A 10,768-nucleotide genomic window follows, 5' to 3' on the forward strand; every position below is an offset into this window, starting at 1 on the left:
TGAGAACATTGGGGTTCGTAGAGAATTAAAACCTGCTAATGGATACAGTGCTAATGATAACAGACCTGGGATTCAAATTCTGGTTTGCGTGCATTAAATTATGTCATGCTATTTTAAAAATATTATTCACCTTGCCTATATATAAAATTGATATGTTATTATTCTGTTATTTATACATTTTATACATAAGATAGGTTTAAATCTTTAAACATGTTTAGATTCCCTCATTGCTCTGTGAGAGATATATAAGAGGATTAATCCATGAAGAACTGAGTATTAAAAAAAAAAAGAACTTAGTATACTGGTAAGAGCTGAAAGTTAACAAAGGACAGATGGTCACAAAGTTTGAGTACCTTGTAAGTACTTTAAAACCCGTTGAGTTATATAAAATAGAAACTATATAAAAGAGATTTCTGATTTTCAGAAATCAAACATACCAGTGTTTTCACTGTTTAAAGGAATCTCTAATGCATATAATTTTTCATCTTTAATAGTGTTCAATTCATCAGTTTTCATATTAATGTTTCTTTTTCTTTTATGTATTGTTTAAGATTGTGAAGACATTTCCTTCTGGTATCTTTACGAGTTAAATGATTTTACTTTAGTAAAATCTATGGTAGACCTGGATTCACATTGTATATGATGTGAGAGGAGGGGTCAAGGTTTACCTTTTTTCCCAGTTTGACACTCCACTAGATTTAGAACTTTTTGTTGAAAGAACGTTGTTGATTTTTTTTTTGGATTTCAGTGGTAACTTTGTTATAAATCTATTGCACATGTGTAGATCTCTTTCTGGACTCTACAGTCTATTTTATTTGTCTGTCTCTCCATACTCTATTTGTCCCAGCTCTATCTGTTCCCATTGTCTTAATTATTGACATTTTGTAATAAAAGTTCTCCAACCTTCCTCTTTAAGCTTATCTCATTTTTGCCCTTTTGCACTTCCATATGAACTTTATAATCAATTTCTTTATCAACTTTGTAGTCAACTTTAATCATGAAACTTACAGAGATTTTAAATTTCACTCCATCTAAGAAGTAAGTTATAGAGAAGTAACTTTTTAATCTTACTTCATCAGTGTGTGGTATATGTCTGATCTAAACAGATCTCTCTGTACATTTCTGTACATCTCTGTACATTTCTCTCTGTAATGTTAAATAGAATTATGTCATTCACAATTTTTAGAAATTTGGTGGTTATTTGATGCTTATTGATCTTGTTATAAGTGATACATTTGAGTTTTCTAATGTTTTGTTGGTGAGACTGAACAGTTCCATTTTTGAAAATAAACTGTAATTTGAGACTTAATGTCTAATTATATTATTGTTGTAAGAGTAACAGTAAATACATTGGTTCTGCCAGAGTTGCCTTTCAAATTAGTAGAAAACCCAGCATCACTGAAATGCATTTAATTGGAGAGTTAGAAATGACACTACATGATTATCTGGCTCCAGGAGTTTTGCTTGCTCAGTGTACAACTTCTGAATCCGTAGTAAATCATCCCGCACAAATCAGAGCATTCATCAAATACTCGTTCTGGTAAAGGTATATTGGAGACTATGTTCTTATTATTATCACATTATGTACATATCTCAATGAGGTTATATGAGAGTTCAATTTTAAAAAGTGTTATTAGAAAAACAAATGCTCACTATTTAGATATAGACATTTCAATAATAGTGTAGCTATAGAATTATTCATTTTTATATTATATTTATTATTCTAATTTTTAACTTTGAGTCACTTTCTAATATTATCTTCAGCAGGTATCTGTGTGAATACCACTTTCATGATTTTTATGATTCCTAAAATGAAAATATTAAAATAGAGCTGAATCATTGCCAACTGCTGAGATAGATAATGTAAACTTTCATCTCACTGGTGTATTAAATAAAAGGCAAGTTCTCACACCTTCTCATACTACCTTTCAATAGACACTTGTAATTATTTAGCACTATTATTTAAGTTTCTTCTTCAACTTCTGATTTGATGTTACAAATAACACATTCTTCTCTAGACATAAGAAGCCCTACCAGTCTAATTTTTCTTTTCTGTTCTATATAGTAACATGCCCCTCAGAATCACAGAAAACTATACTTTTTATAATTACCACCTTTCTCTTGCCATTTGATTATTTTCTTAGTTTCTTCATTTAATTGAATAAATTGACGTTTATCATCGTATATGTATAAGTTTATATAGTGTGTTACTTTGCTACATTTATGTATTGTATTATGACTGACATGTAGCAATGTTTATCACATTCCTTTTTTTTTTTCTATAGGTTTACTATATTTCAGAGTTGAGGGAACTCTAAAAAGGTTTAGATAAAGTAGTCCTTGGGGAAATATTTTCACCCATGTCAAGTCCTGCCCTTAATGAAACAGTTGTACAAAATAAGCAAACACATGTGTGAGGATCAAGAAGAATGTACAGCTGGACCTGCAGTATTTCACTGTACCAAACACCCTTACCAGACCCGTTTTCTCCATTGTGCATGGTCTTTTCCAACCTAGAGACATTAGTAGAAGAATAATGTTCATAGAATCCATGGCTATAGATTTGAAAAAATATATATTTTAAGGCATTTTATCTAATTGTAATTATTTTTTTTTTAAATAAAAGCATCAGGTGATCCTATGGGTGCAATTCCAAAGATTTTATCAAAGCTTAGCATGTCTCCATTTAACAACCCTAATAGAACAAATAAACCCCAAATTGTTTCTCAAGCCTGAAGCTAAAATCCACTAAATTTGACGAACTCTCTCCATGGCTTTTGCAACATATTTCATTTCTTGGATATTCTATCAAACATTTTTTTTAACTTAATAGAAACTTATATGAAGATCTGAGGCTGTACAGATAAACTATTATATCTTAGAAAGTATTATAATTGACAAATTGAATGACATAGCTTTAGAGCTCCTTTAAAGACAGACATTAAAGAAATATGATTCACAAACTCATTTCTACTGTTTTAATTGATCTTGTTTGAATATTTGTGGAATTGATTGCAAGGATGGTGACATATGCCTAGTTTACACCTTCTCCACTCTGGCTTGGATCTAAAAGCCAGCTGGTTTGAATGACTTATTAAAGAATTTGATTTTTTTTTTAATTTTATTTATTTATGATAGTCATACAGAGAGAAAGAGAGAGAGGCAGAGACACAGGCAGAAGGAGAAGCAGGCTCCATGCGCCGGGAGCCTGATGTGGGATTCGATCCCGGATCTCCAGGATCGCGCCCTGGGCCAAAGGCAGGCGCCAAACCGCTGCGCCACCCAGGGATCCCAGAATTTGATTTTCTATATGTGCTCTTCATATGATGAAATTAAATTATTTAAAATTTTTTATTCTTCCACATGACATATCCTTAGAGGAAGTACTTCATGTATCACATTGTAGCTACTAGCAACAGATATTTAAGTCAGTAAACATACTGGAAGGGGAAAATAAACCAAACGGATAATGAGAGGTTTTGTGTTTCTGTGTTTCTGCACCTTAGTAAGCTACACATGGCCCTTGTGTAAGTTATTTACCTACATGAATTTCAGTTTCTTCATTTATAGAATGAAAGATAATATTCGGGCAACCCCACAAAACTTAATTTGAGGAATAAAGTAGAAAATATTGTAAAGTGTTTACTCTTTGTAGCTAGCATCTATTATATGCTATATAAATTATAGACATTGTTACTGATACAGAATTCTCATTCTAAGTATTCAAAATCTTAAACTCATTGTTCTCTAAAGAGCCTACATTATTTAAAGCTTTTGTTGCTTGGATTTGAAAATAAGAACTATTGTGTTAAACTGATAGTTGAAGTGATATCTTTGAGTAATTAGGGCACTAAATTTTAAGATAAGTATTCATAAAATGTATATTCTATACATACTTAGTATGTGCATTATGATCAATAAATATTTTTTGAACGGGATGAGCACTGGGTGTTATTCTGTATGTTGGCAAATTGAACATCAATAAAAAATAAATTTATTATTAAAAATAAATAAATAAAAATAATAAATATTTTTTGAGATAATAACCTGGAAAATATGGCATATAAAGGTGAAAATAATAACTGTGTATTCAAAATTAAATGTTCTGAAAATAAACTGATGGGAATAGAATTCTAAAAACTCAGACTTTCACCTACAGTCTATAATATTTATTTTAGAAAAGAGTACAAAAGTTCATATCAATGCTAAGAAGCAATAAAATATGGAAAAATAGTACCAGATTAGAGTCAGGAAATCAGATTTTATTTCCCATCCAATCCTTCCACCTCAAGCTTTTCCATTAACTCTCCAGCTATGAATTTTGTGCAATTGATTAATTTTTCTATGCATAGTCTCCTCACCTGAAGAAACAAAAAGGAAGATATTACTTCTAAAGATTTTTAGGATAATGTTTAGTCCAAAATATCTATGATAAATTTTATGATGAGTGATACTCAGGTCTGGGCATATAGTATCAATACCAAGGGTGTGGTAAAAGTTGAAGAGAGATACTAGAACCAGAGAAAGATTTGCAGGGGAATATATGTGTAATCAGGTGAGAATTGGGTATAGTTAGCTGATAGTTTTGTTGAGAAAAATAAATAATTCCAAGTATAAAATACAGGAAATAACATCTCCAGAGATGATTATAGTTTTATATTTAACTATCTTCAACCTGTGGGAAATACATAAGCTAAAAATTTAGAGTGGCTTATTGACTTGAGCAAAATTCAATTAAATGATCTGGTGCTTCAATTTCTTCATCAGTAAATGCAAATAAAAATATATACCATTAAAAATTAAAATATATATGTAATTATAATAAATAATTAATATATACATATTAATGTATATTCATATACATAGTAAATAATATATATATATATATATATATATATACCATTGAGGAGCATGATATAAAGTGATATCGATGATGCCAGTTGGTAACTTGTAAGAACTCAACAGGTGCCAGCTATTATTCTCCTTCTCTAGATAGACTGAAATTTTTCTTTTGAGGGGAAGGTAGAAGGGAGAATTGGTTTCACTGACCACCGTTGTAGGGTTTCAACACTTGTCCCATAGCAGACACTCAGTAAGTGTAAACTCATAGGCTCGGCTGTCAGCATTGATAGAATTTTACCTCTGGTTACGCAGCCTTTGAAATTTTCATGATTCTATTTCAGTCTCTATGGAACTGTGATTGAGACTGTCAGCCAAGACTAATGAGAATACGGAGAAGAGTTTTTATTAACTTTTAAATAGGTTTCCCAGTCTTTCTGGAGAGCCACTGGTGGTGAGTCAGCATGCTATTTTTTGTATGGCTATCAAGTCTGGGTTTAGAATAGAATCTTTGGTTGTGACAAGCCTCATTTATATAACATTTTATATAATGTTAAAATGGCATTTCAATTCATATTGTATTCCAGAAAAAAAAAAGTACTTCTGAAGAAAAGAACAAAAGAAGCTAAGGGAAAAAAATTTTACTACTTGAAAATAACTACATATCTTCATAAAATAAATGGAGTTTTCAATAATATGTTGTCCAAGAAAGCCATAAATTAGGAGCTTAGCCCACTCATAATCTAGTCCTCATTAATAACTATCTTTTTACAGACAAATTTTTATCTAATTGGTGGCTTAATTAAGAGGAAGATTTTTGAACCAGACTATCTTCAGCATCCCTCAAAAACACTGTGGAAACAGTTCTCATTACATTCCTTCTTCCCTTTGATATTCATGACCACCTATTTGCTTCAGAGAAATTTTCAGGCTCAAAGCACAATGACATATTCTGAGCTTATAACTTCTAATTTCTTTTTTATTTCTATTTACCACCAAGGAAAAAGATTTCAATTTCTGTAGTGGGATATTCTGTGTTTCAGGGCTTCTAAAACTTCCTTTTCTTCTCCCTCTATGTTCATCTGCTTTGAGTGAAATCATCTGGTATTTATTTGTCGTTGGCTTCTAAACTTTCAGCCATCACAGTTAATCGATTAAGTTAAGCCATTAAGTTAATCGACTTAGGAATATATTAGGTAAAAATAATTTGTTTGCTGTTACAGTAAAACTGTCTTTTTGTGTGTGTATGTGTAACACACTGAACTTTGGAGTAGCAGCCTCTGAAAAATAGTTTTATTTCAGAATTTGAATCAAATATTTAAAAAATCAACAAAACACTAGTATATGTAATATAAAAATATTTAAAAAGCGAAATTTAAAGATTTTATTTATTATTTATTTGAGAGAGTGAGTGAGAGAGCGTGCAAGCAGGAGAGCATGAAAGGGGTGAGGGGCAGAGAGAGATAAGGAGAAGCAGGCTCCCCACTGCACAGAAGCCCAATGAGGGGTTTGATCCCAGGACTCTGAGATGATGACCTGAGCCAAAAAGCATCTGCTTAGCTGACTGAGCCACCCAGGCTCTCCAAAAAGACAAATTTAATGTATCTGTCTGGTCCCATCCAGATGTACTCAAGGATGGTAAGAAAATCATAATTAGAATGATTTGAGAATAGTGCTGGGTGAAGCCTCTCCGAATGCCAGACGATTCACCTGGCTCATGACCACAGTACAGGCTCAAAATAATTTCAGTTCCCAACTCAGTTGGGTATTGTTTTACCATGTAAGACATTCACAATTATAAATTGAGCTTAAGATATTATCATTTAGATAATTAGTACACATACAAACTTCCCATCATAACAAGCTGTCTTTTTAAAAATGATGTCTTCATGTCTTCATCATTTTCAGGTATTTTTCTCAGCATAGCACATACTTTGTCTGTTACCCATACTTTAAGTGCGAATTTTCCTGGCTGAGAGGAATAAAGGATTTATGGAAAGTCCATTACTATCAAAGGAAAACAAATTATTAATCTGAAACCCCTCACTAAAGGCAATGATAACTATATTCACCACATCTACAAAACAAATTAAGTCAGAAATGATGTCCCTTCCCATCCTTATCTGAACCCAGCTAATCACATCACATATACCTATTATATACAAACATCACCTTTGTTCCAGTTAATTTATCTATATATTTATTTCTGTTGGTCAATTTTTAATTGTGAGATATATGCACAAAATAGTGAATAAAATCTAAATGAGTGCTCGCTTCGGCAGCACATGTACTAAAATTGGAACAGTGCAGAGAAGATTAGCGTGGCCCTTGCACAAGAGGGACATGCAAATTTGTGAAGCATTCCATGTTTTTCTGACCTCTACCTCCGAAACTAATAATACATTATATGTTAATTAATTGAATTTAAATTTAAAAAATAAAAATAAAAACTAGGAGAGAAATACCCAGCAAATTGTCAAAAAATTTTTTAAAAAGCAGCTTGAAGTATGATATAAAAACACAACCATGTACCTACCATGCAGTTCATAAATTAGAAACTTTCCAATAACCTGATGCTTTTTCATTTTTCTTTTCTTTTTTTCTTTTCTTTTCTTTTCCTTCTTTTCTTTTTTCTTTTCTTTTCTTTTCTTTTCTTTTCTTTCTTTATTTTCTTTTTCAAGATTTTATTTATTTCTTTGAGAGAGAGAGCATTAGCAGGGAAGGGGGCAGGGCAGAGGGACCAGCAGACCCCCTGCTGAGGGAAGAGCCTGAGGCTGAGCCCCAGGTCTGGCTCCACATAGGGTTCTACCCCAGGACCCTGAGATCATGACCTAAGCGAGTCTCTCAGCTGACCGAGCCACGTAGGCGCCCCATCTTGATGCTGTTTTTTTTATGATCACTTCCACCTACCCCTCCTTAAAGTAATCACTATATTGACCCTGAGATCATGACCTAAGCGAGTCTCTCAGCTGACCGAGCCACGTAGGCGCCCCATCTTGATGCTGTTTTTTTATGATCACTTCCACCTACCCCTCCTTAAAGTAATCACTATATTGACACTTGGATCACATTTAATTTTTACTTTGTTTTAAATTTATTATATATATATTTGTATATTTATATTATATATTTTGGTATCTATCCCCATTAAATAATTTTCCTGTCTCTGAAGTTTATGCAAGGTGAATTACACCACGCACAGTGTTTGTCTTCTTCTTGGCTTGGTTGTATCTATTAAAGCTGTTTATACTATTATATAATTGTCATTCATCAAATTTTGTTTTAACAGTGATGATATCACTCTCATATTAACTTTAGATATGTTATTAAATATAATATCAATCTGAGTTATTACTGATGGAGCTCAGGGCATGACTCTGGGGTCCTGGGATCAAGTCCCACATTGGGCTCCTTGCATGGAGCCTGGTTCTCCCTCTGCCTGTGTCTCTGCCTCTCTCTATCTCTCTGTGTCTCTCGTGAATAAATAAATAAAATCTTTAAAAAAATAATAATAATTCAAAAGCTAAAACTCATTAAGTTTATTGAGGAAGGCATGTCGAAGACTGAAAGCTAGACATCTGGCACCAGTTGCCAAAAGTATGAATGCAGAAGAAAAATTCTTGAAGATTAAAAGTGCTAAACTTAAAAAAAAAAAAAAAGGTGCTAAACTCTAGTGAACACATGGAAGGAAAACGAAAATAAAAACACCTGGGAACCTGGGTGGCTCAGTGGTTGAGCATCTGCCTTCAGCTCAGGGCATGACTCTGGGGTCCTGGGATCAAGTCCCACATTGGGCTCCTTGCATGGAGCCTGGTTCTCCCTCTGCCTGTGTCTCTGCCTCTCTCTATCTCTCTGTGTCTCTCGTGAATAAATAAATAAAATCTTTAAAAAAATAATAATAATTCAAAAGCTAAAACTCATTAAGTTTATTGAGGAAGGCATGTCGAAGACTGAAAGCTAGACATCTGGCACCAGTTGCCAAAAGTATGAATGCAGAAGAAAAATTCTTGAAGATTAAAAGTGCTAAACTTAAAAAAAAAAAAAAAGGTGCTAAACTCTAGTGAACACATGGAAGGAAAACGAAAATAAAAACACCTGGGAACCTGGGTGGCTCAGTGGTTGAGCATCTGCCTTCAGCTCAGGGCATGACTCTGGGGTCCTGGGATCAAGTCCCACATTGGGCTCCTTGCATGGAGCCTGGTTCTCCCTCTGCCTGTGTCTCTGCCTCTCTCTATCTCTCTGTGTCTCTCGTGAATAAATAAATAAAATCTTTAAAAAAATAATAATAATTCAAAAGCTAAAACTCATTAAGTTTATTGAGGAAGGCATGTCGAAGACTGAAAGCTAGACATCTGGCACCAGTTGCAAACATTTGTTCGCACTCAGTGTTTTTCTACATCGCCTTTTTAGAGGAATGATTTTTTACTACTATTGAATACTTTAATCAGGGGCATCTGGGTGGCCCAGTGGTTGAGCGGCTGCCTTCGGCTCAGGGCATGACCCTAGGGTCTTGGAGTCGAGTCCCACATCGGGCTCCCTGCAGAGAGCCTGCTTCTCCCTCTGCCCGTGTCTCTGCCTCTCTCTATCTCTCTGTGTCTCTCGTGAATAAATAAATAAAATCTTTAAAAAAATAATAATAATTCAAAAGCTAAAACTCATTAAGTTTATTGAGGAAGGCATGTCGAAGACTGAAAGCTAGACATCTGGCACCAGTTGCCAAAAGTATGAATGCAGAAGAAAAATTCTTGAAGATTAAAAGTGCTAAACTTAAAAAAAAAAAAAAAGGTGCTAAACTCTAGTGAACACATGGAAGGAAAACGAAAATAAAAACACCTGGGAACCTGGGTGGCTCAGTGGTTGAGCATCTGCCTTCAGCTCAGGGCATGACTCTGGGGTCCTGGGATCAAGTCCCACATTGGGCTCCTTGCATGGAGCCTGGTTCTCCCTCTGCCTGTGTCTCTGCCTCTCTCTGTGTGTCTCTCAGGAATAAATACAATCTTCAAAAAAAAATGAATACTTTAATATTTTCTTTTATAATTAGTAATTTTGTTTTAAGAAACCATTTCTTACTCTGAAATTATGAAGATATTCTTTATTATTCTCTAAAATATTCATAATTTTGCCCTTCACTTGTAGAACTCTGATGTATAAAGAACTGATTATTATTATTATGTATGGTGTAAGGTAGGGACACAATCTAATTCGTTTCATATGTGAAAATCGAGTATTCTAAGAGCTTTTTATTTAGAAGTCTACTTTTTAATCAATGATTTTTAGTACCATCTCTGTCATGTATCAAGTGACCATGTGTGCGTGGTACTGTTTCTTTTCATATGTCATTGTTTTTATCAGCACTTATTCTTCTTCAAGGGTTCCTTGGCTAATGTCAGCAATTTTAACTTCCTAATCAGTTTTCAAGTCAACTTTCAATTCAATTTTTCTACTTTTTCCAATTTATATTTTAAAATAAATATTGTACAATATAGGTGCCATTAATATTACTAGTAATTAGTTTCATCAAGGTAGCGGTATCTTTGTAAGGAAGTTGAAACTGGCTGCTTTTAACTAAGGCAATGATGAGGGACATCTGCTTATTTAAGGATCCTAACTCATGAAATAACTTAGGAAGGACTAATGCATTCTTCAGTTAGATTATTTTCATATTCATAAGCACTTTGCACAAATGTAGGGGACAGGGTATAGGTATCTTTGAAATTGTCATGATATGAGCATAAAATAATTGCTTTCACTAGTCTTTTTGGCATTTTTTTGTCTTCATAAAGTTATACTCATTGATATGTTGTAAATGTTTAACTATTGGCTCCTTAGGAGTGGGAGGGGAAGCCCTAATTTGCAGTTTTTGCTGGTAACTATGGTATAAACATCCAAACTTCCAAAGTGATATCACCAAATAAGGATTTGAGAAGAG

General features: G+C 33.5%; 1 non-coding gene across 1 annotated transcript; it reads left to right on the forward strand.

The window, feature by feature from the left end:
• The first annotated feature begins 7,105 nt into the window (after window positions 1-7,105).
• LOC121474297 lies at window positions 7,106-7,212 on the forward strand. Its single transcript, XR_005983318.1, has one exon. It is a non-coding gene; the product is annotated as a U6 spliceosomal RNA (small nuclear RNA).
• Window positions 7,213-10,768: the final 3,556 nt, after the last annotated feature.

The sequence above is a fragment of the Vulpes lagopus genome, chromosome 12 (genome assembly GCF_018345385.1).
Source record: "Vulpes lagopus strain Blue_001 chromosome 12, ASM1834538v1, whole genome shotgun sequence".
Taxonomy (NCBI): domain Eukaryota; kingdom Metazoa; phylum Chordata; class Mammalia; order Carnivora; family Canidae; genus Vulpes; species Vulpes lagopus.